Source organism: Ascaphus truei, chromosome 5, assembly GCF_040206685.1.
Source record: "Ascaphus truei isolate aAscTru1 chromosome 5, aAscTru1.hap1, whole genome shotgun sequence".
Lineage (NCBI taxonomy): Eukaryota > Metazoa > Chordata > Amphibia > Anura > Ascaphidae > Ascaphus > Ascaphus truei.
The window spans coordinates 293,590,235-293,616,099 of record NC_134487.1 but is presented as its reverse complement, the minus strand read 5'-3'; the positions used below and the strand labels follow the sequence as shown (position 1 = coordinate 293,616,099).

The 25,865-nt window shown below is 45.3% G+C and overlaps 1 long non-coding RNA gene across 1 annotated transcript in view; it reads left to right on the top strand.

The window, feature by feature from the left end:
• LOC142494607 (uncharacterized) overlaps positions 1–25,865 on the top strand; it is a 103,190-nt gene that overhangs the window by 47,747 nt on the left and 29,578 nt on the right. The window contains exon 2 of the long non-coding RNA XR_012801559.1: positions 1,083–1,115. This is a non-coding gene — a long non-coding RNA (uncharacterized LOC142494607). The remainder of the gene's footprint in view (positions 1–1,082; positions 1,116–25,865) is intronic.

The window sequence follows — 25,865 nt, the reverse complement described above, 5'->3', positions numbered from 1 at the left end:
CGCTCAGGCTGAGGGAAAGCGGGTGCTTTCCCTGGCCTTGGTTAGCGCGCGATCCGGGGGCGTGTCGGGGGGGCGGGCCAGTGACATCACGGAGCTGGTTCGCCCTCATTGGGCGAACCACAAACGTGACCGGCCCTGCACTCCCGTGAGCGCTTGAAACTAAACATTTTCTAAGACCTACGCTTGCGGAAGCGTGCGCGAGCCCCTGCTAAAGCCGCTCTCATTGCGGCTGCAGGGGCTCACTGGTAAGCGTATGCGCGCCTCAGCACAAGGCCTAAGTGGTGTGTTGGGAGACTTACAGAGACAGCAGGTGAAGGAGTGTCATTTTCAGCCCGTGTCTCCCCACTGCTGGATGAAGCCTATGATCTCCCAGGTTCTGCGGTTGCAGCCTCTCTTCTGCCCGTCGCCCCCACACATTTTCTGATCTCATCCTCCCATCTTGCTTTTGGTCGTCGTCTTGGTCTTTTAATCTCCCTTACAATCCAGTCGAGTAGCATCTTTGTCCAATGATTGTAATTTCTTCTTGCGATGTGTCCGACCCGCCGCCATTTTAATTGCTTCACCCATGTGATGATGTCACAGACTTTTGTTTGGTTTCATACTCATTATTTTTCCTATCTCTACGGGTAACACCCAGCATGCATCTCTCCATACGTTTTTCAGTTGAGCACCGGCAGAATATACTGACCGAATATATATATATATATATATATATATATATATATATATATATATATATACATACATACATACATACATACACACACATTTTAAGTTATATATAATAAATATATATAAAAACACATATATAATGTGTGTATGTATATAATTATATATATATATATATATATAACGAATAGACGATACCGTTCTGTGGCTAACGAAATGCTTTTATTTGATGCGAGCGGTGTTACAATGGATAAAATGTGATACTATATATATGTGAGTATATATTTTGTCACATTTTGTTCCTCATTGCTTTAAAATGTAGTTGCTTATACTGCCCTTGCAATATTGTGAAAATATTAGACATGTTTATTCAAGTGCTGCTTCAACAAATATATTTGTTTTTCTCCACCTAGATAAAGACCTGCAGGCATGCTGAGCAGTGGCCGGTAAGGAAGATGTTGTGTGACATTGATTGCATCAATTAATTACTACAAGACGATTGTTATTCAATTATTGTTAATGCTGAAATGATTCCACCAATGTGCAAAACATTCCTCTTATGGGTTTCAAAAATCCATCAATACAGAAATAATCTGTACTTTGCTGTACTCAGGGATTTGAATTTTGATATTCGATGCTTAAAGCTGCAGTTCAGTCTTTTTTTTTTTTTTTTTTTATTTATTTTTTTACTTCAATAGTTTTATGTGTGCAATCTCTAATTACCTAAAGAACTGCATAGCTGCAGGTCAATTCGTTCTCCATGTATTGATAGGCGAAATTTGGTGACATAATTAGAGCTGGCATATGTTTTTCTTTTGCTTCTGTCACTCAGTGGAAGCTCATGAATATTCATGAGCACTCCTGCACTGACATGTGCTAGAGGGAGGGCAGGGCTGGCAAAGGGGTGTGCCAGGGCTTGTGACAGGACATGAAGGGGCAGTGCCTTAGCAAATGGTTGTTAATAGAATACAAGAAAATTGGTCTTTCAAAGTTGTTTTTTTAAAAACAGAAAATGCTAAAAGTATTTTTTCTTACTACAGAACTGATTTATTAAAAAAAACACACATGCAGGATATTGACTGAACTGCAGCTTTAATTACTATTAATCTAGCCTCTTTGTAATTAACGGATTGCTTTGTAATGCGTTGATGTCCCTGCTGGCAGCGTAGGGGTTAAAAGTATAATAATAGACAGCATCCCTTACATCTGAGCACCAATTCAATGGAATCCACTGTCGTGTTAACTCTTTGAAGTCTGAATGTTTGCTGGGAAATAGCTTTTATTTGGGGGTAGAGAACCCTAGAATCCTACGTATTGTCCCTTGCCAGACGTTTTAACCAGTAATCAAAATAAAGTATTCTTTTTAATAACGTTGAAATGGAACCACTTAATACCTTTCCCGTGTGCTAAATGCGTCGGTGCCTTTCTGTGGAAGAACACTGCGCGTGGGTAACGCTTAATGCTTTCCTGCTGTCCGTTCTACACGACCACATTTTAGCCACACGGATCCACGTGCTGCATGTACGTGTCACACAGAGTGAGAGGAGGAGAAACATCTCAAACATATACACCTCCGTCTTCATCTTGACCACGGCCATATGTATTTGGCAAGGAGGTTTCTGGGGACTATTTTGACATGATCAGGAACACTGAAGAATTAACCCATTTTTAAAAAGTAAGGTCCCGGGTAAGCACAGACGTTTATCCCATTAAACATATGGCTGCCATTGTTAGTACACTCTGGTCCCAGCTCACGCGGAATAGTTGTAGTTGTACTGAAGATGATGAGCCGCCACACGTCTCAGATAGAGGTCTCAAACGGTGGAGTATAAAGTACGTCTGTTGAGAACTTTCAAGTCTTTGTAGATCTGCAACACAATTAGTAGCAGAAAAGTCCTGAGAAGGACTGTTCCAATAGTAAAGGGAAGCAAAGACGGGCGGGGAGCCGTGATGGCCCTTTCTTCCATGGAGTAACAGGAGGGAGAGGGAGTAGGGCGTATGATACCTTTTCTTGGACCAACAAGGAGTTGGTATGTTTCAAGCTCACAGGGGTTTTCATTGGGTCCTACCCTGAGAGGTTGGAAAGCTTGTAACATATCAACTACGTGTTGGTCCCATAAACGGTATCATACCCCTTACTCCCTCTCCCTCCTGTGTTACTAATAGTAAAGGCTGTGAGCCATTTTTACAGAGCGCTGCTAATGAATGGGCCAGAGGTATCCTTATAGCATAGCACCACTCAATAAATGTGTCCCAATTTCTCATGAGTGGCAAAATACAGTTTCAATCCCATCCTCAGTAACTGGTTTTGTTGCAGGCCGACTCTGTCAATGGGAAAACTTCCCCACACTTCTCCTGCAGAGTCGTACAAATTGTTCTGTTACACGTTGCAATTTATTTTTAAAGAAAAAAGTTTGCGTGTGGAAGCATAAATCTAATTTGTTTCCTATTTTTGCTTATTTGAACACTCCCCTTCCTCTGAGATTTTTTTTTCTCTAGGAGTATAAGTTGCCAAATTTGCCAAATCACTGTGATTTCTGTGTGCAAATTGATGTGGGCAAATTTTGGTAAATGTGGATACATTTTGTTTAATTAACCACCAATTGTGCCCATTTAGCAGGCACACTATGGGGGGGGATGTTTCATAGCACATTTGGAGGAAAATGGATGCAAAATGCGTCATTTTCATCTTGCGCCTCGTGACGTCAATGTGTCAAGGTCTTTGCCCCAAGTTTTGCACCGCCTTGAGATTTGGGGAGAGACAATAGGAAGAGTTAGGAGGGGTTACAAGACGTACAGATTATAATGAGATGTAACCAGACATTACAAAAAGTGACAAAAACCCTTCACCGTTCAGGAAATGAAACTAGCACTTGTAAGGACAGTCACATGTCTCAGGCAGGACCACAAACCGGCTTTCCCCCATTATCGCTTACCCCAGGGGGTGCTCAACTCCCGTCCTCAAGCCCTCCCCAACAGGTCAGGTTTTCAGGATATCCCAGCTTCACACGGTTGACTCAATCAGAGGCTCAGTCAAAGACTGAGCCTCTGATTGAGCCACCTGTGCTGAAGCAGGGACTGATTGAGCCACTTGAAGCAGGGATATCCTGAAAACCTGACCTGGTGGGGGCGTCTGAGGACTGGAGTTGAGCCCCACTGGCTTAGCATACAGTACTTCCACTGCAGCCAGGGATTCTGGGTAATGACATGCAAATGAGGACAGTGTATCACTCTTTACTTTTTATTCATTTTAACATTGGACCCTATAAGCTTATGCCTGCCGCATTACACAGCTTTTTCCGCACAGCCTGGGTTACAGAAGTGCAAAGCCAGTAACCCTACTCACAGACAGCTTTTCAGCACAGCCTGGGAGAAGTGCAGGGCCAGTAAATGAGATGCAGCAAACTCTGCGTCATTGTGCGTCACTGTTGTATCTGATATTTGCGTAAAAAAAGAAAAAAATGACCCGCCAGGTCCGAGGTGGCGGAAAGATTTCCTGCTAACAATTTGTGGCAGATGTAAGAAACACATTACGTTCATCGATAGCCCCTGAGGAGGGATCTCAGTGAGTAAAGACACTGACATAAAAACGGCACTGAGTTTGAAGCAGGGGATCTAGTTCAATTCCCGGTGTCGGCTCCTTGTGTCCTTGGGCAAGTCACTTTATCTCCCTGTGCCTCAGGAACCAACAACATAGATTGTAAGCTCCACGGGGCAGGGGCTGTAACATTCCTACATGCTGCCTGCCGCGCGCTGTGCTGTCATTGTGAAGCACTTTGCGTCCCATTGGGAGAAAAGTGCTATATGAAATAAAGTTATTATTATTATTATTATTATTATTATTATACAGAAAGTTATGTTGTGACTTTTTCACCAACCCCTAAATGTTCCACGTTCCTCACATTCCGAACTGATACGGCTGCTAAAAGTTGCATTTGCTTTTTGTTTGTTTTTTACATGTTGTCTCGTGTGCAGAACACAAGTTGGGAAGAATGTAAGGGTTTGTAGCATGTTTGTATGAGTAAGTGTTCCCCTGAGCACACACAGCCTGACTGTGTCCCAGCACTGCCTGTCTGCGGCACCACGCAGCTTAGTTACAATTTTCCACGGGCTTTTTTGATGCCTCTTCTGACCATTATTTAAGGACAGAAAAGGGGGTTATTTACTCACATCTGTTTACAGCCATTTTTGTTACTGTTTGTACTTGATTTTCACTGGATTATTGTGGATCTAGGTTAAACTGATCCGTTTTTCCTGCCTGTTTACTGACCCCTTGGCACTAAAGAGATGAATCTGAGAATATTTCGGGGGGAATTCTTACTAGAGCAGAAAAGGGGGTTAAAACAGGGGCAGTCAATTCCCGTCCCCAAGGGCTGCCAACAGGTCAGGTTTTTAGGATATCCCTGCATCTTCAGCACAGGTGGCTCAATCAGTGGTTCAGTCTTCGACAACGCCACTAATTGAGCCACTTGTGCCAAAGCTGGGAGATCCTGACAAATCTGACCTTTCTGGGGGAGCTTGAGACCTGCAGTTGAGAACCCCTGGGTTTGGGGTGATGGCGCGGTACGTTACAAGATCCTTCATTTGCACTCGAAGGCAGAAGTTTCCCTTGGCTTTTAACCGTTCGGCGTGACTTTCTGGAAAAAGCTTCGCACTCCCCCCACCCCTTTCCACTTCAATCGCTTCTCTGCCTAGGATAATGCAACGTATAGCAGAGCTATGCAACACAGACCAGGTTCAAAGCGGCACATCCAGTGCTAACGAAACCAAAAAAAAAACCCTAAAGGAAAAACTATACGTGACCACACATCCCTGACCCGACGTTTCTGAATCGCGCAGAAAGTAGTCACCGTTAGGGGATTCCAGTGACCCAGTTGGATATAATTGCAGAGGTTAGGCTGAGCTATCGGAGTCCTACTGTACATGTAGTGTAGTGTGGCAGCGCTGCTGCGCTGGGCCCTCTCTCAATGGAATGACCTCATCTCGTATCCATTCAAGAGGGGAGCTGCAGTCGAAGTTATCCAAGGTCATTGTGTGAGTAGTACACAAACAGAAAATAATTGCGCTGTCACAGATGATGGGATGTCTTGTTTCTTGCATGCCGAGGCTTTTCATCCTGGGATTAGGCACAAAAATGTGTATACAAAAAAAATATATATATACAGTATATATTTATTGTGTGTACATATCGAGTCTGTGTGTGTGTGTGTGTGTGTGCTTGTGTGATGTGTGCATTTTTGTTTATATGGAGAGAGGTATCTGTGTTTATATTTATATGCATATATTTATATATATTATAGTGTGTTTGTGTGTATGCTGTGTATATAGTCTAGTCTGTATGTATAACAAATTATATGTACATTTTCTTGAATCCAATATATTGGGAAACTAACGATTTACTGCTCTGGTAAAAAAAAAAAAAAATTGCCCTACTTTATACATATACTGTATGTGCATTTGTATGTGTGTATGTATATATATATATATATATATATATATATATATATATATATATATATATATATATATATATATATATATATATATATATATATATATATATATATATATATAGTGTATATACAGTGTATCACCCTATGTACATGTACTGTATGAGTATGTGTATATGCACCAATAATAATAAGAAAAGTACAGGGGAAAAAACACTTATTAGTGTTTTGTTTTTTGTTTTATTATTATTAATGATATGTAATAAATATTTAGATTTTTTTGGTATGCCTCGAGTACTTATTTGGGGGTTGTTTTTTTTTTTTCTCTTTCCGTTTCAAATTGTTATATATGTCTCAATGCACCATCAGAGAATATATATTAGAAATTCATATTCCACTGTGTGATACTTTGTTTTATATATACACTAGCTGATATACCCGGCGTTGCCCGAGCTTGCAGGGGCGGTGGGGTGCAGGGGCAAGGGGCGTGGAAGGGCGGGGGGGGCAAGGGGCGTGGAAGGGCGGGGGGCAAGGCGTGGAAAGGCGGGTCAGGGGCAAGGGGCGGGCGGGGGGCGTGGAAGGGCGGGTCGGGGGCAAGGGGCGGGGGCGTGGAAGGGCGGGGGGGCAGGGGAGGGTGTTGCGTGCAAGATCCCTTCCCCTGCGTTTCCTCACCTCGCACCCGGCCGCGCTCCTCCTCCTCCTCCAGGTACCGGCCGCCCTCCTCCTCCTCCACCTCGGGTTCCTCGGCGGTCTCCGTTACCCCCGGCGAGGCGGAGCGGAGACGCTCAGGTGAGGAGGGGGTGTGGGCCGCCGGCCCGTACAGCTCTTGACTGAGCGAGCCGGAGGAGCGCTCTCGGGGAGGGTGAGCTGGGGGCGCGGCCTGTGGGCCTGTGTGAGGTGAGAGCCGGAGAGAGCGTGCTCTGGGGGGGATGAGAGTGCCGGGGAAGGGTGAGCGCCGAGGGAGAGCGCCGGGGGAGAGGGAGAGCGCCGGGGGAGAGGGAGCAGGAAAGATGTAACTTTTTTTCTATACTAGATATACATATGTATGTATATGTACATATAAACACAACTAAACCTGTAGGGTATTATCCTTCCCTAAATCAATTACCCTCCATCAGAGGGGTGACCAACTCCAGTCCTCATGGGCTACCAACAGGTCAGGTTTTCAGGATATCTCTGCTTCAGCACAGGTGGCTCAATCAGTCCCTGCTTCAGCACAGGTTGCTCAATCAGAGGCTCATTCGAAGACTGATTGAGCCACCTGTGCTGAAGCTGGGATATCCTGAAAACCTGACCTGTTGGTGGCCCTTGAGGACTGGAGTTGGCCGCCCCTGTCCTGTCACCTCCACGTGACGGTGGTAGCAGGTGAATTGAATCAGTTTTCATGAATCTGCCCGTTGCATTGGGAGCAGCCGCCTGTTCTCGTGATCGAAAAGGACATTAGCAGCCCTCACTGTGACGTCGTAAAAATACAACGGCTGACGCCGTGTCCTCGTGTCCTGCGAGCTGCAGTATACCTCGCACACTCGAAAACGGATCCGAGACTCTCCTGGCAACAACAACAACAGAAAAAAACCCCATTCACAGCGCCCTGGTGTCGGTCTGGGTTTGATAGGCTGTGGTTTGTATTCCTGACACTGGTGGTTATGTGTCACAACCACAGCAATTAGCAGACATTTCCAGGATGTGTGCGTTAGGATGAATGCAGCAGTCTTGCCGCTGAGGATCTGATCCTCACTGATCCTCTTTCCCTCTATGGGAGCGAAGCTTGCGCAGCGCATGTTGTATGCAGAACTCATGGAGACGGGCTGTGCCTTTATAGCATGGCTTAAAGAGGCAATACATGCCAGGTTATTCCCCCCACCCCCTTTTTTTTTTTCTTTTTATATAGGATTGAAGCAGGGGGTCTCTGAAGCTGAACCCCATTACTTTCAGCTCTGGGGACCCCCGGCTTCCGGAGATACTGACCTCCGTAGTGGGTGCCGGTAGCCTCTCCAGGGTTCACATTATGGCGGCGTTTCAAATCTCCCCCGCGCCACCGCGGGCCAATAGGAAGCCGTGACGTCACCCGGTGCGGCTTCCTATTGGCCCCCCCGGGACACGAGAGTTTTAAACTGCAGAGCGATACCGGCACCCCCTTTGGGAGGTATGTATAAGCAGGGGGTCCCCAGAACTGAAATGAATGGGGTTCAGCTCAGGAGACACCCTGCTTCAATCCGGTTTGAAAAATGAATAGAAAACGGCTTGGATTGCTCCTTTATAACGGCAATCCAGCAACCCCCCCCCCCCCCCACAAGCCGTTATAGGTTTAACTCGTTAGTATCTTTCCCGCTGAGCACGGCCTGGTCCTTTAAAAGAAAAATGTTAGCGTTAGATTGTCTTAGTTTCCAGCACTAGGCTCTCCGGAGAGCTCCCTTTTGACCTCCCCAGACAACTTAATATTTTAAATGCTTGTATCTCCTGGATAGAGCATTGCAGAGGGGCAAGAACAGATCTCTTAGGCCGCGCTTATAGTGCCGGCGACGTCGACGTCGCCCCAAAAAACAAATGCATTGTGACCGCCGCGTGCGCTTATAGTAAGCGCGACGGGGAGCCGCGATTTTTTGTAGCCGGCAATATTTGATTTTTCAGGGGCTGTCGCCTCGTGTGACAGCCCCTGAACCAATCAATGGCCTGTTGGCCCGCGTCGCCGCTGCACAGCGAAATACAACTTTCGCTAGTGGCGACAGTGACGTCACGCGTCGCCGTCATGGGCACTATACGCGCGGCCTTACACATGACATCAAAATAAAATAAAAATGGAGGTCAGCGCAGACTGCGGCTTTAATTGTAGACGACATGGCTAAGGCTCAGATCAGGAGTGGCCAACTCCAGTCCTCAAGGGCCACGAACAGGGCAGGCTTTAAGGATATCTCTGCTTCAGCACAGGTGGCTCAAACAGAGGCTCAGCTGAAGACAGCATAGAGACCTAGGAGCAAGCACAGAGATGTCTCCGAGGACCGAAGTCAGAGAGATCGGGAGATGGTGGACCAATAAATAGCATTTTAATTGTTTAATGTTTATCAGAGAGACTGTATTGACGTCCACGAGACCACGAGACCGTGTATATCAATGCTAGTGTAGGCAGCGGTACAGAGGTTAACCCCGTCACTGACAGAGGGGCCAGCAACGCATTGCACAGCATACCTGTAGCACAAAGAGTCGAAGAGATTAAGGTGATGTCAGGCCCGTCCCCACGTTATGTGACGTCCTTAGACATGCAGCACTATTAAGGACGCCGCCCCTCCCCCAAAGAAATAAAGAAGAAAAATCCACCCCCCCCCCCCCCAAAAAAAATTCCCTGGAAATTTCCCCCCCAAATAATCCCCCCCCCCCAGGTAGAAAGCAGGGGAGTTGAAAATCATTCATATCGGCACCTCCTAAAGAGGCATGTGTCTCAGAAAGCAGGGGGTCCCCGGAGCTGAAATTAACAGGGTTCAGCTCCGGAGACCCCCTGCTTCAATCATACATGTATTAAAAAAAAAATAAAGGAAAGCAGCAGGGCTGTTACTCTCTCCCTCTCGCCGCCCCAGGTGGCGCCTCTTACCCGCCATGGGACGGGCCTAGGTGATGTACGGTCGTTGTCACTGATTTTGAACTTGTTTTTGTTTTTTTGGTCTGAGGTTGGGGCAGGTTTAAGATAGTGGCAAAGGCCAGGGACAGAGAACTAAGGCCGCGCTTATAGTGCCAGCGACGCGCCGTCGCCCGAAAACAAATACATTGCCGCCGCGTGTGCTTATAGTGCGCGCGACGGTGCGACGTCGCGGAAACTGGAAGCCGGCAAAATTTGATTTTTCAAGGGCTGTCGCGTCACGTGATGGCCTTTGAACAAATCAAATTGCCAGAATCCCGCTACCCCACCGCCCGGCAAAACATATCTTTCGCCGGTGGTGACGGCGACGGGTGACGTCACCCGCCGTGTCTCCGTCGCCATCGACGGCACTATAGGCACGGCCTAAGACTGTGAGGGGACAGACTACTCGAGATTCTAGCAGCAGCGTTTAAGATAGATTGTAGTGGAGACAGGTGAGATGCAGGAAGGCCGGACAGTAGAAGGTTACAAAAGTCAAGAAGGGAAAGAATTGGGCCTGTGTTACAGTTTATGTAGAGTAAATGCAGCTGCTTCACTGTGAAAAGCATTACAAAATTATGCTCCGATTTTGTGTTTAGTAAACACCACTGAGATTGTGCAAACATTAGAGACATCTTGGCGATTAATGTATTTCCGGAAGTTAATTGACACTGGGAAACCGTTCTAACACAACGAGTTGTACTGTACCTGGAGGTTTGCAACATTTTCGCCAAAGTCCGAGAACCAGGCAAAATGTGTCCCTTTTTTATGGGAAAATTGTTGCAATCTAAATCGGCAACCTTCATCTAAAAAGGTCAACAAGCGTTAAAAGTCAACGCCCCCGGTTGGCCGGCACTGTATCTACTGCAACTGTGTGACAATTTAAAAAAAAATGCATATTCTGGTGAAATTATGGAAAAATTTGACAATTTAAAAAAAAATGCATATTCTGGTGAAATTATGGAAACATTGGGAACATTTCACTCAGGAAAAATGACATCCCAACGACATCTCATTAGCATAAGCTTTAACGCCACGCTATTGTGGCATAACGTGGCGCTATAATTAGGGATTCCCGGTTTCGGTGTTTATTTTTTCATAAAAATCGGGATTTTAATTTTTGTATGTTTTCTAGGGGTTTTCATTTTATTTTAAAATTTGCGCTGATCAGTGTTAGCAGTGAAACAAAATTGACACGCATGCGCATTTGGTGTTTATCTGTGCATTTTTTTTTTAGGTTCCATATTCCCTGGTGATACCGCTGTCTCCTACCTGTGGTCAGCCTGCCGCGAGAGGTGGGATTTAATAGAGAACTGCGCTTGAGTCGGTGGTGATTTGTAGTTTTTTTTTATTTTTCCGGTTAAAATAGGGTGACGATGTCCCGGTTTTGCCAGGGCAATCCCGATTTTTGGGGACTTTGTCCCGGGTCCCGACTTTAAAAAAAAAAGTCTTGTTTTTTTGGGCGCTTGCCAGCTGCGTATACACGATCAGCACTTGCCAGACGCTTGTGCATATGCGCGGTTCATGCATGCGCAAAATGTGCCCCGGGGAAAATATGGTCACCCTAGGTTAAAATTAACAAACACAAAACCCCAGAACCCACCACACACACACATGTATGTATGTATATATATATATATATATATATATATATATATATATATATATATATATATATATATATATATATATATATATATATATATATATATATACACCATATATATATATATATATATATATATATATATATATATGAGAAAGACAAAACAGAGAGCGCACGCCCCATAGTGTAACACTGTAACATTTAATGTGGGGAAGGGTGGAAAGGGGGATTAAAAACACTCACAATAGACAAGTTAAAAATATGCAGTATGTGATATATAATCACCACCAAGGAGTATCCAAACCACAATAGAGAGTCCAAAGCAGGCTGGAGTAGATCTCACGAACAGCGCAATCCCGCCGGTTTACTCGGTTCACTCGAAATCATCCAGTAAATTCTGGCATCAGAGTAAGGCCTTCAAATCACTACATGTGCTCCCCGGCCGTAAAGGATGCACACAGCATGAGGACGTAATGTCGTGAAGTACGTCCATATATATATATATATATATGTACTCATACTCATACTCATACACATATACATGCACGTCAAAAGGAGTGCTACTGAGTGTGGCCAAATGTTTACAACAAAAGACAAAAAAAATATATAGTAATTAGTAAATAGTTAAATATAGGTTAATCCCGGAACCCCTTGCTAGAATCCAATAATGGGCCTTTAAATACGTTTTAGTGTTACTCCCATCCGGACCCCGAAATATGTCTTTATCTCAAGCTGAGGAAAAAGAGGGAAATAACTCCGGCAAACAACACTGTTATTTCAATCATGCTCAACTGTGGTGTAACCCCCACCCAGAACCTGTGAAAGCCCCATTTCAGGGTCTGGACGGGAGTAACGCCAAGTTTAGCTAGGACTTGACTTTAACAGCTGTTAGTGGATATGTGTTGTTATGATAGCACCTGATTTGCATCCCATTTGCATGGCGCGGCGGCTAGCATCCTTTCAAGTTAACACTGTGCTCTTTACAGGAGAAAATGCCATTGTTATTCTCCTTTTGAAAACATGAAGGCCCCAGATCCACAGAAGGCTGCTCCTCTGTAGCATACCTTCACTCCCAATCACATGGCTAGGACGCGAGGATTCCCGTCTTTATATCCAGAAGGATTGGTCCTTGTGCTTCTAATCGGTTCAGTATTGGAGGGGGAAGCAGCACATTGTAGAACTGCCTATAAGGGTTCAAGTGGCAATCCAAGCCGGCGCTTGTTTTTTTTTTTTGCAAATGTATTTTTTATTTATTTTTAATATAGGATTGAAGCAGAGGGTCTACGGAGCCTAGCCCCATTCATTTCAGCTCCGGGGACCCCCTGCTTCCAGAGATACTTACCTCCGTAGGGGGTGCCGGTAGCTGCTGCGCTCGGCTGTCACCACTCGCATAATGACAGAGTTTCATAGCTCCCGCGCCCCTGCCTGGCCAATGGGAAGCCAAGGTGTCATTGGCTTCCTATTGGCCCGTGTGACGCGAGAGCTTTAAACTTCGCCAAAAATACCAGCACCCCCTTTGGAGGTCTGTATCGCGGGAAGCAGGGGGTCCCCCAAAGCTGAAATGAATGGGGTTCATCGCCGGAAACCCCCCTGCTTGAAACTTACGTTAAAAAATATATATATATTAATGGGGGGAAAAAGTGCATGAATTGCTCCTTTAAGCTACCTCAAGGAAATGGGATCAGTTGCAGAGCAAGGCATTTCAGGAACCTCCCGCACTTAAGGGGTTAAACCACAAATAAGTCCAATAAGAAAAAAAAAATTGTATATGTCCGTCCTGGAAATATCATCTCGGTATGACACAAGAGCAGGAATAATTCTATGGCTTCTGCATTGGCCGTGTGCAGCAATACAGGAAATGACATCACTAACGGAGCACAGGAGGGCTACCTGCCAACGGGTTCGTCCCCCCCCCCCCCCCGCCATGGGAGAAGAATATATAACAACGCTCTGGAATGTCTTCTGCAGCTTTTGCGTGTGCAGATCCCACCGCGGGGAGACAGGGCCCATTCTGTGTGAGCTTTACGGCTAGAAGGTGTTGCCTGATTTTTCCATGCAGGTTGCAGAAAATGTGGGCTGACACGGGTTATTACAGGTTCATGAATGGGGCCTCTTTATAGAAGATATTTCCACACTAGCACTACCCCCCCCCCCCCCCCAAAAAAGAGACCCCTTCTGAAGTCTTGTCTGTAGCATGGTGTCGTCCAATTGGTGTCAGCAGGTCCCTTGATTTAAAGGCAACCTAATTGGTTAAAATGGCTGTGCATCGTTAATAAGAGCCAAGCATATGTATATCCAACACAGTGATATGTCAAGAGGGCTCAATATGCTCCTTCAATGGTGTGTTTTTTCGATATTTTTTTTTTTTTTACTGAATCCTCTAGCTCAGGGTCGGCCAATTCCAGTCCTCCATGGCCACAAACAGGTCAGGTTTTGCGGATATCCTTGCTTCAGCACAGGTGGCTCAATCAGAGGCTCAGTTTTCGACCGAGCCTCTGATTGTGCCACCTGTGCTGAAGCAGGGACTAAATGAGCCACCTGGACTGAAGCAGGGGTATCCTGAAAACCTGACCTGTTGGTAGCCCTTGAGACCTGGAGTTGGCCGCCCCTGCACTAGCTACTACATAAAACATAATACTGTGAGCAGAGATCTGTTAATAAAAATGAGTGATGGCGGACAGGAAAGGGGATGGCTCTGATCACATGACAGCTTCGGAGAGCGGTTACATGAGCGTGAGGGCCCAAGGGGCACTTTGGCCCCGCGACCCTTCCGGCACTCAACTGGTTAAAAGACCAGGATTGGACCTAACTAATTTCGAGTTAGTTGATACATACTGTAGGAGTTGGTGCCCATGTAAGGAAACAGCAACATTTCGGGAGGGAGCTGAAAAATACACCCTCTGTATGCCCCGAAAACTGGGTGCACCTTATTACAAAATAATAATATTATTATTTTAACACTATGATGTTTAATATTAAAGGAGCAATCCATGCAATATCCTACATGTGTTTTTTGTTTTAAATAAATCCGTTTTGCAGTATTAGATAATACTTACTGCATTTTTTTTATTTAAAAATCCAACTCTTAATGCCATTTTTATTGAGTTTAATATACTCAGCATCCTTTGATTTCTATAGCAGGTTGTAGCCCCACCTCCCCAGCAGTGCAAGATCTTTGAAGAGTCGGGGCTCTGTGTGTTAAAAGAAGGTTTTCTAGTGCAAACCCGGGGCAAAAAAACCTGCTGGAACAGAAAAAAACAACACATGGTTACTGCGAATAGGTCCAGGGCTGTTTTGTAAAACTGGTTTTGCACAAGAGGAACGCATGCATTAAAGCATTGCTGAGAAAATACGCAGGTACTGTCATTTACCCAAATATTTCTGGGGGGGGGGTTTCCGAGCAGGGGTGCTCAAACCCAGTCCTCAAGACACCCCCACCCCCCAACAGGTCAGGTTTTCAGGATATCCCTGCGTCAGCACAGGTGGCTCAGACAAACACTGAGCCACTGATTAAGCCACCTGTGCTGAAGCAGGGTCTGATTGAGCCACCTGTGCTGAAGCAGGGATATCCTGAAAACCTGACCTGCTGAGGGGGGTGATCTTGAGGACAGGAGTTGAGCACCTCTGTTTAGAGTATGATTAGGATTACAAAAAAAAAGAAGAAAACTATTACAATAATAATAATAATAATAATAAAAATCAATAAAAAATATACATGTATATGTTTATCCAATTTTCTAACAGAGGGCTGGCAGTGTACACCTGCATCGCAACGCGATCCCTCTGGCAGTGGGACTGCACCTTTAAGCCTGCATGGAAAGAGTTAACACGTGGTGAGGCAGCAGGGTCACCTGAGGATAAGAGAGGAAACAGAGACCTTGCCTGCCTGAGTGTTTTAGGCGTTGTGCATGCTGCCGAAGACCGCACGGAGGCGTCCACGCGCGGCGTGATCATATCGCCTTAAGGCATTGATCCCGCCCATAGACCGCGCCAGCGCGCACGACAGCAGGCGGGGGCGCGCATTGCGCAAGGAATCAGTTGAAACTGATTTCTCGGCGCGACAGGCAGGTCACGTGAGCGGTTCGCCCAATGAGGGCTAACCAGCTCCGTGACGTCACAGACACGCCCCCCCCCCCAACGGCGCGTCTACCATGTCCTGAAAACGCACCCGCTTCACAGGGGTGATGTCACGCACACGCACACCTCCGCGCGGACGAAGGCTGTATGGACACAGCCTTATTGTTCCCGAATGTTGTGGGTCTCTGACGTAATTGATTTGCTTTGAGTATGTGAGCGGAGTGATAAGTCTGCAAGGGGAACTGGGCCGCGCCTGCTACTGTTCAGTATGTTGAACGCCACACGGGGAGGGGCCGCGTTCTGTTCTGCGAGCCTCACCACTGACGGGGTCATGCACCAAGCTGCATGATCAGCACTTTCCCTGCAGCAGACAGGCAGTACATCTGATGCCATTTGGGACCCTATGAAATATAGGTTAGGGGTGTCAGGTGGCTTCTCCAAAAATACTGGGCACAATGGTGAATGACACATACTCACCTCTCGCCGCTCCATGCTGTTTCCTCCTCTCCTGGGCCCCACCTCTAGGGTTCCTGACACCTCCTCCTGATTGGCAGCTGCTGGATAATGCAGCCGATCAGGATAGAGGAAGCTGCCCAGCCCCCTAGTAATAACCCTGCTCTCTCCCTGCTCGGGGTAAATCCCACAGTCCCCCCCTCCCCCCCTAAGCCAGTCAGGTTGCTATGTCCAGCATTACCTCTGATTTTTTTTTTACTGGACAGAGTCCAAATATAGGACAGTCCAGTTCAATACTGGACACCTGGTAACCCTAGGGCCTAGATTCACTAGGACCTGTTAAATCAGGGTAGGCAATGTGACGTTACCTGACAGAGGAAAGCACAATATTTTAACTGAGTCACTAAGGTGGTAATCTTGAGAAATAGCGCTGCGTTATCTTCAAATAATGCGACGTTATTTAAGGCTTGTAGTTACTCCCAACCAATCGCTGGAATAGGGATTTTCATTTGGGGAAAGGGGGGTGGGGGAGAAGGTGTAAAGGAAGGGGAGAGGGGGGTAAGAGGAGGGGAGGGGGCAAGAGAGTTCTCGGTGTGATTACAGCTATCTCATCACGTGGAGTATAGGTTAATCCAGTCCTCAAGCCCCCCCTCCCAAAAGGTCGGGTTTTCAGGATATCCCTGCTTCAGCACAGGTGGCTCAATCAGTCCCTGCTTCAGCACAGGTGTCTCAATCGGAAGGCTCAGTGTTCGACTAATCACTACTAAATATTTTCGGCAGAAATATTTGGGTAAATGGCAGTAACTGCGTATTTTCTCAGAAATGCTTTAATACGTGCGTTCCTCTTGTGCAAAACCAGTTCTACCAAACAGCGCGGGACGTATTCGCAAGTAACATGGGGTTTTGTCTGTTCCAGCAGGTTTTTTGCATTAGGAAACCTTTAACACACAAATCCCCGACTCTTCTGCGGTAACGAGCGTTCTGACTTTCACAGTTGGGTATGTGAGACAATATGAAAACCGATCTTAAAAGGGAAAACAAGCGCTAAAATATTGGTAAAATGGCACGCAGGGAAAAGTGTTCACATCGCATCTCCTACGCATATACGCCGGTATATTAGAGGAAACACTGGCATTTTTGCCATTAAAGAGGCAATCCAACAATCCAGGCATCTTTAAAAATAATAATAATATTTTTTTTTAAATTACCTAGGCTGCCGATCAATTGGTTCTCCCACGATCGATCAGCAAATATCCTCCTTCCCAGGGTTCACTAAATGGCCGCCTTTCCGTTTCACTTAATCCTTCAGGCAGTGTAACTCAGCAGCTACAATGTATTCTTATATTACGAAGGTAACACTATCTATTGTTACAGTTTGCAGCTCAAGCAGCTGGGAATATTGGCAACAAATAATCACAAACAGGAAAGTGTTGCAAAGCTCTTTCACTGCTTTGGAGGTGGGCTAAAGCCTGATATAGAAATCAAAGAATGCTCAGTTTATTAAAACTCATTAAAAATGACATTTAATGTTGAATTAAAAAACAAAACATAGTATTATCTAATACTACAGAACTGATTTATTTAAAAAAAAAAAAAACACATGTAGGATACGCTATGCAATGCATACCTATGTTCATTTTTACAACGCCAAAACGGCTTATCCAACGCTCTTATAACGCTTTGCAAAGTTGTTTATGTGTATATAATATATATTATATTATATATAATATTTTATATATAATACAGTATATACACTATATAATTTATGTGTGTGCTGCGTATTTTATTGCCTCATAAAATATTTGGTGTAGTTTAGTGTTAAAAATGCCTTCAGGAACGGAATCTTTCATTTAAACAGCGTTCCTATGGGAAATCGTGTTTCGCTTTAAGACGTTTCGCTATCCAACGCCATTTTGAGTAACGCATTGTGTCGGATAACCGAGGAATGCCTGTACATGATAATCATGTTAACATAATAATAATATTATTTTGTAATAAGGTGCACCCAGTTTTCGGGGCATACAGAGGGTGTATTTTTCAGCTCCCTCCCGAAATGTTGCTGTTTCCTTACATGGGCACCAACTCCTATGTATCAACTAACTCAAAATTAGTTAGGTCCAATCCTGGTCTTTTAACCCCCTGAGTGCCGGAAAGGGTCGCGGGGCCAGAGTGCTCCTTGGGCCCTCACGCTCATGTAACCGCTCTGCAAAGCTGTCATGTGATCAGTCCGTTACAGATGACGGAAGGGGAGGAGCCATCCCCTTTCCTTCCGCCATCACTCTTATTTTTATATTAACAGATGTCTGCTCACAGTATTATGTTTTATGTAGCAGCTAGTGCAGCTTGGACTGCTGCTTTAAGGATAACAAATTGACTAATTGAGCCACCTGTACTGAAGCAGGGATATCCTGAAAACCTGGCCTGTTGGTAGCCCTTCAGGACTGGAGTTGGCCACTCCTGCTTTAGTAAGTAGTAACTTCGGTTAACTTAATGTTAAATAGCCTAAGGCCCCGCTCACACCGCGCGCTACACGACGTGCGCACACGCGTTCGTCTCAGATGACTGGCAGTCAATGGTAGTGTTCAGTATTGAAACTACCATTGGCTGAAAGTGCGGCGTCGGCGCTGCTCCAGTCGCGGCAGTCTTTTCAATCTGTGATCTCCGGCTGCAGGAGCGCGACGTCAGTTTCAGCAGCCAATCAATGTCCAGACGTTTTACATTGATTGGCTGCTGAAATTGACCAGAGATTCGGCAGTGGGGACGGGGGACCCCCCCCCTCTCAGTATAAGGATTCTGCAATAAGGAACGTATCGGAGGTTTACTGGCAGTTGGAAGGTTTTGGAGAGATCTAAAGTGGTTGACGTCTGTCTGTGTCACCGTTCCGTCCCCCAGTTTGTGGAGTAGAAAGATTCTCTATTGAATATCGCCCGCTCTCACTCACTGGATGTCGCATCATTCCATCTGCTGGGGATGATCACACATCGCGCAGCAGATGGAGGCGCGCGCACGCAGCGTGGCGAATCCCCCTGTGTGAACGCGGCCTAAAGTATCAGTGAAATCGGGCCTAAATTTTGTAGCAAAGGAGACAAGGGGTCGTGTTTTGTTTCCGGGTAATTGCAGCTTCATTGTGTTCTCAGGTGGCTGTCAGCATAGAATATTCACAGCTGACCCTTCTATCCTCTTTCTTCTGCGGTTCTCTGTCGGGCTGTTAGACGAGCCTCAGTGACCGGCATGCATTCTGTATCTCTGTGTAGACCGTACATGTTGATGACTCCTGTTGCATACGTTTGATTTTTGTTTGCCCTTGGCATACAACAGTCTCCTGGGTGCAAACTGGGGCAGAACCAGTGCAAAAAGCAACAGAATTATCTATGAGAAAATAATCCCACTGAAAGGAGCAATTCATGCTCTTTTTTAATTATTATTATTATTATTATTTTAACATAGGTTTGAAGCAGGGGGTGTCTGGAGCTGAACCCCATTAATTTCAGCTCGGGGGAGCCCCTGTTTCCCAAGATACAGACCTCCAACGGGGGTGCCGGTATCACGGCAAAGTTGAAAGTTCCTGCGTCACGCGGGCCAATAGGAAGCCGGACCTGATGATGTCACAGCTTTCTATTGGCCCTCTTAGCGTGGCAGCTTTGAAACGCCGCCATTACATGATCCCTGCAATCCGAGCAGAGCGGTTAGCGGCACCACCTACAGAGGTAAGTACTTCCAGAAGCAGGGGGTCCCTGGAGCTGAAATGAGTGGGGTTCATCTCCGGAGAGCCCGTACATCAACACAATGTCACAAATAAAAGCAAATTGCGTGCTTGGATTGCTTCTTGAAAGCAATCATTTTCTTTCCCTTTGGTTAGTTGGGCGCTATTCTTCTTTTCCTCTGTTTCCTCCCCCCCCCCCCAGCTTTGCAGCCGTGAGACGTAAGTAAATGACCCCCGTTGTGAGGATTTCAGCATTTTTCCAATTAATTAAAAACAATGAGCTTCAAGGATAAGATACTCCGAAGTCAGAGCTGAACATTGCAAGTCACAAGCAGCCGGGGTAAACCAACCCCAACTCGAGCGAACTCAAAGCAGAGGGAGCCCGCGCTGTATGAGTGAAATAGCAGTGTGAAAATAAACTGTGTGTAGATGGCACACCATGATATATTATATACATAGCATATAGTATGTGCGTGCGTGTGTTTGTGTGTATACAGGGGCGATGAAAAGTTTCTGAACCCCAATGATAATTACGTAAAGTCCATGGTTTTTCCATGATCACCTTCTTGAATCAAAACCAGTCTGTTCTTAAATATCCAATAGGGTTTACATTAACCAATTCCATGTCTTTTGAAACAAAATGATGTATGAATTAGACAAACATTGAGTTGAGAGTCAGGCGTATGTGCAAAAGTAAGAGAAACCCTGGTTTTATCAGCAAAATGAAAGGGGATAATTAGAATCAGGTGTTTAATAATTAGTGGGTAGTAATAATTCAGGGTAGTGACAGAAACTGGCTGTATTGTTTCACTACATGACTACAGTATGTACTACTGCTGGAGTGGCCAACTGCAGTCTTCAAGGGCCACCACCAGGTCAGGTTTTTAGGAGATCCCTGCTTCAGCACAGGTGGCTCAGTCGTTGGCTAATCCACTGATTGAGCCACCTGTGCTGAAGCAGGGATATCCTTAAAACCTGACCGGTTATTCGCCACCCCTGCTATGTACAATACGAGACTGCTAGCGCTCTGAAAATATTACGTATTATCTAACGAGTTGCCGTGTGTTTCACATAATGTCCCTCCCGTTCCTGTGGAGCACGATACTGATTTGGAGTGCAGACTGCCACTTCAACAGTTTCCCCACCTCCCATTCCCAGAGCTTTACGAGCTGTTAACACGTTTTTGTTATTTTTTCCGCACTGACGTTTCAGAGCTTGAGATTTCAGCATTGCATAGCTACAGTAGCAAACGGAGCATGGGGACAATAAGGTTTTTATTTTTAGATTCCAGCACTAAAAGTTTGCTTCATTGTCATATAACCAAAGACAACTTGCATGGGTATGTTGCTTGTTCTGTTTTAAAGAAGCCTTCCAAGCTGCCGTTTGTTTTTTTTTATTATTATTTTTTCCCCCTTTAATATGTGCATCAATACAAGACACACAATTATAAGTAATTAACTAAGTTGCCTATCGATTCGTTCTCCTATGATCGATCGGTGAAGATTTGGCTCTGGGGCTCACTAAATGGCTGCAGTACTCTGCAGTCAATGGAATGTCTATACATATTAATATGACAAAGTTCTGTGGGGGACATCATGTGACCAGGCAGTCACTAGAAACAATTGAGCTCTGCACTGCTAGAGAGAGGGCAGGGCTCAAAAGGGCTGTGCCAGAGCCTATTTCAAAAGAGGCAGGGGATGTGACTTTGTAAATGATTGCTATAGAAACAAAAAAGTTTTTTTAATGCTACAAGTATTTTCTCATAGTACAGAACTGATTATATTTTATAAAAAAATACACACATAGGATATTGCTTGGTCTGCAGCTTTAAGCCTTGCATACCTCTCCAGTCTTTTGTTTCTGCATTTTTAAGCTAGGGCTGGGGATAGTCGATCAAAGGGAGAGGATGTCTTGGGAGCCCAGCTATGGGTCCAACAGCTGTCTCAGGAGGACTGGTTCACATATGACACACCCTGGAAACCTGTCTTGTTCTGTTTACTGATGTCATTGACCTCTTCTGGAAAATAGCAGCCATGGAGATGTAAAGAAATTGCATGTCAGTTAGCTGCGTGCCAGATGGAAAGCAGAGAGTAACAGCGAGGCTCAGATTAAAAGACAGGGGCAGCTACCGCATCCACCGCTTCCCTAATTCCAGCCCTCGTGCTGATATGTGTTACTACTTAAAGCAGTTTAGCTCCCACTATTTTCAGATCTGGGGACCCCCCCGATCCAAGAAATACTTAACAGAGAAGTTACCGGGTTTAAATCTCCCTCAGGGGTAAGAGAACGCCTGCCAACTCTCGGACCAATAGGGAGCTGCAACATCATCAGTTGTGGCTTCCTATTGGACGGTCATTTAAATCCCCTGTAAAAACCAGGAAGTAACACCAGGTACCTTCACCAGCAAGTGTTTCGGGAACCGGGGCCGTACCCGAAACTGAGAGAGTGCGGTTACAGCTCTGGACATACTCCAATTCCAATCCTAAAGACAAAACAAACAAAAAAAAAACAGAAGTTTGTTAGGGTGGATTACTCGTTTAAACTGAGCTGGAATGGTCCATAAATCTCAACACTTGCAATATAACATGAATACAATACAGAGTGATAACGCCAGGTTACATGTCGCAGGCACTGTTGATCTATCACTACGCATCACTGTTTATTAGTGTTTACAGTAGGGTTGCCAGGTGTCCAGTACTGAACTGGACTGTCCTGTATTTGGACACTATCCACTAAAAAGTTATAGGTCATACTGGACAGCTATGTTACCTCTCTAGACATAGTGACCTGGCCGATTTGGGGGCCCATGGGATTTCCCCAAGCAGGGCTGTTGCTAGTGAGCTTGGCAGTTTCCTCCATCCTGATTGGCTGCTGCTGGGTAATGCAGCCAATCAGGAGGATGTGTCAGGAGCCTGGGGGTGGGGCCAAGGAGTGGAGGAAACAGCGTGGAGCAGAAAGAGGTGTGTGTCGCGCACGTGGCCAGTATTTTTGGAGAAGCGACCTGGCAACCCTAGTTTACAGTTACATAGTAACACTGAAGAAAACCATGTCCATCAAGGTCAGCCATTGTCAAGTTCTAATTGGCTGAGATACTCCTCCTGTATTTATAGTTTTGAGAGGTAAATTGCAAGTGTTTGCCCTTGCTGGGTCAAAATATAACTGCAACCTCCCTGTTTAGAAGCTGATACCCCCCGACAGCCTATGGCCACGTCCATACTTTGGCTGCGGCCAGAGTGATGCTGAGCGGGCGCGCGAGCCGCGATGAAACATATTGCTGCAATGTGTGTGGCCAGCGTGAGCGAGCGACTGCGCGTGCCATGAGAAGAGCTCCATTGTCGCTCTTGTCCCTGCAGCGTCCGCCACAGCAGGCGCTGCAGTAGCCAGCGGGGACCTGGCCTGAGACATCAGCCAGAGCTAGGGTTTGTTTACAACCCTCACTGCTTCAGCACTGTCGGCTCCTCTCTAATCCTAAAGACTTTTAGGGGGGTTATTCATGAAACTCTGATAGTGCCGACTGGGACGCCACCGCACGGATACTCTCATTGGGTTCCGGCCCATGAATTTTGACCATTTAATGGGTCTTGCGGTTCTTCTTTTACTTCAAAAACACTGTTTTTAAATGACCCCTGGTTACCAGGTGTGGGGAATTCATTGCTGCAGACCATGAAAGCAGTTTATGATCTGCTGACATACTTTTCATATGGCTGCTTTAGGAAGCTTGTGTTTTTGCTTCTCCCTCTCTCATAACTTCGTGTTTTTATTCCCAGTTCTTTTGATATTTTTATATCTGTCATAAAAAAAAACGCAACTTCTTCACTTTCAGGGAATTGTGACTTTTACAAGTTTGCTGTGTAAATGTTATTTTCTTACCTTTAAAAGAGATTATTTCCTGCCTAGATCACCCTGCTTTAGGTATTGTGCTAAGCGTCTTCTCAACCAACATACCTAAAATAATGCTGACAGCCCTTTGGCTTTACAAGCCATAGCACTATGCATCTGCTTGCCTTCCATTACTCTACATACAGATTCTAAGGTTTCCTGGGCATATTGTTTTCATTAAACAGGCAATCCAAGCAGATATATATATATATATCTATATATATATATATATATATATCTATATCTATATATATATATCTATATAGTGTAGTGTAGTAAAACAACAACAAAATGTTATATATATATATATATATATATATATATATATATATATATATATGTGTGTGTGTATATATATATATATATATATATATATATATATATATATATATATATATATATATATATATATATATATATATATATAAAACATTTTGTTGTTGTTTTACTACATGCAGCCTTTAATTACCTTTTATTGAAAACTAATTACCTAAGCTGCCAATCGGTTCTCCCGTGATCGATCAGCAAAGATCCTGCTTCCCAGGGTTCACTAAATGGCTGCCATTAAGTTTCAATCAATCCTTCAGTCACTGGAACTCAGCAGCTACAATGTATTCTGATATTACTCAGGTCACACTATCTATTGTTACAGTTTGCCACTCAAATTGACGGGAATATTGGCAACCAATTATCAAACAGGGCTAAAATCTGCTATAGAAATCAAGGGATGCTCAGTATATTAAAACTCATTAAATATGGCATTAAGAGTTGAATTTAAAAATAAAAAAAGGCAGTAAGTATTATCTAATACTACAGAATTGATTTATTTAAAAAAACACACACGTAGGATATTGCTTGGCTTGCTCCTTTAATATCTGTAGAGCTTACTCTTGCTTTGATACATGGTCTTATGTTTTAATAATATTTCATATTGTTAAATGCTGTGACCTTTGGAAACATCCATTTGTGGTTCAGTCTCAGCGCCCAGTAACTTTGGTTGTATTACTTTTATCTTCCTGTCTTTAGGTACTCGTAACATTGGACTGTGAGCATATAGTGGTGCGTGAGTGTGTTGCGGAAGGTGATGCTGCTCCCCGCATCCCCACATTGCATTATCTGGGTGTTCGGCTTCTGCTCTCCGGCTGTTGTCAGTGGAATTCTGTAGCTGCTCTTTTCCACTGAAGGTTAATGCCATTAGCAAGCGGCACAATACAGAACCGTTTTCTTGGGCCATGTTTGAGCCAATCCTTAGGCTGCGATTATACCCGATCCGGCTGGGCACACGCGCAGCACCCTCAGGGCGATGCGCCCGCCCTGAAACCTGCACTGCAGGCAGGAGGCATCGAGAGGCGACAGGAAGGCGTGGCCACGATGTCAAGCGAGCGGTTCCCCCTCATTGGCTGAACCGCTGACGTGACGCGGCCGTCGCTCGAGAAAATCAATCTCATGGATCCGCTCTAAATTCGCACGCGTGCCCGCCTCGTTCGCGCGCGTGCGCACTTAGGGCTCGCTCAGTGCCAAACATGCATTTGGGTTTGCGGCGCGCAGCATTGTGCGCGTGGCCCATTGGGAATAAGCACGGCCTACTGGGCCCTTAGCTGTGCTACCAAGACACTGCCCTCTTCTTCCAGTCCAAGTCCTGATACTGAGTGTGGTCGCAAAGTAGAGCCTCCCACAAGTACTGGATCAGAACCTACTGTACAACGGAGCTACATTTCTCCAGGACCAAGGTGGCTGGTAGAACGTTGACCTGTATGTATGTGTAACCCTCCTTGCCTGTAGACTTTTGTAGTATCTGAGCTACGGACGCTAACGGGATGGGACACGTTCCCTAACTAAACCAACAAACAGGAACAGGGCAGTATCACTATACATTAACTATTCTCTGACAGTATATATACACAGGAACATATTTATTTTTTTAACAGTGAGGCTGCTCCATCTGTCACTCTCTGGAACCTAAGTTCTAGCACCTTTGGGGCTATACTATATATACCTCCATTGTGATGTCATGATACACCATGCATACGGAGGGAGTGACTTCTTTCCTGCTAAGTCACTCCCTACCATGTGATGGGAGAGGAACGTTACCCTATGTGAACCCACACGGTTAACCCCTCAAGGCCATTAACCACTTACCTGACATAGTAGTCCATAGGGGGGGGGTGCATGTATAGTTCCAGCAGCTATGATTGTAAACTATACATGGTAGAGATGTATCCCCCTATATACAAAGTGTCACATACTGCAAGTAATAGCCCAGGAGTGACCATCTCCAGTCCTCAAGGGCCACCAACAGGTCAGGTTTGAAGGATATCCCTGCATCAGCACAGGTGGCGCAATCAGTGGCTCAGTCATTATGACTACGCCACCTGTGCCGAAGCAGGGATATCCTTAAAACCTGACCTGTTGGTGGCC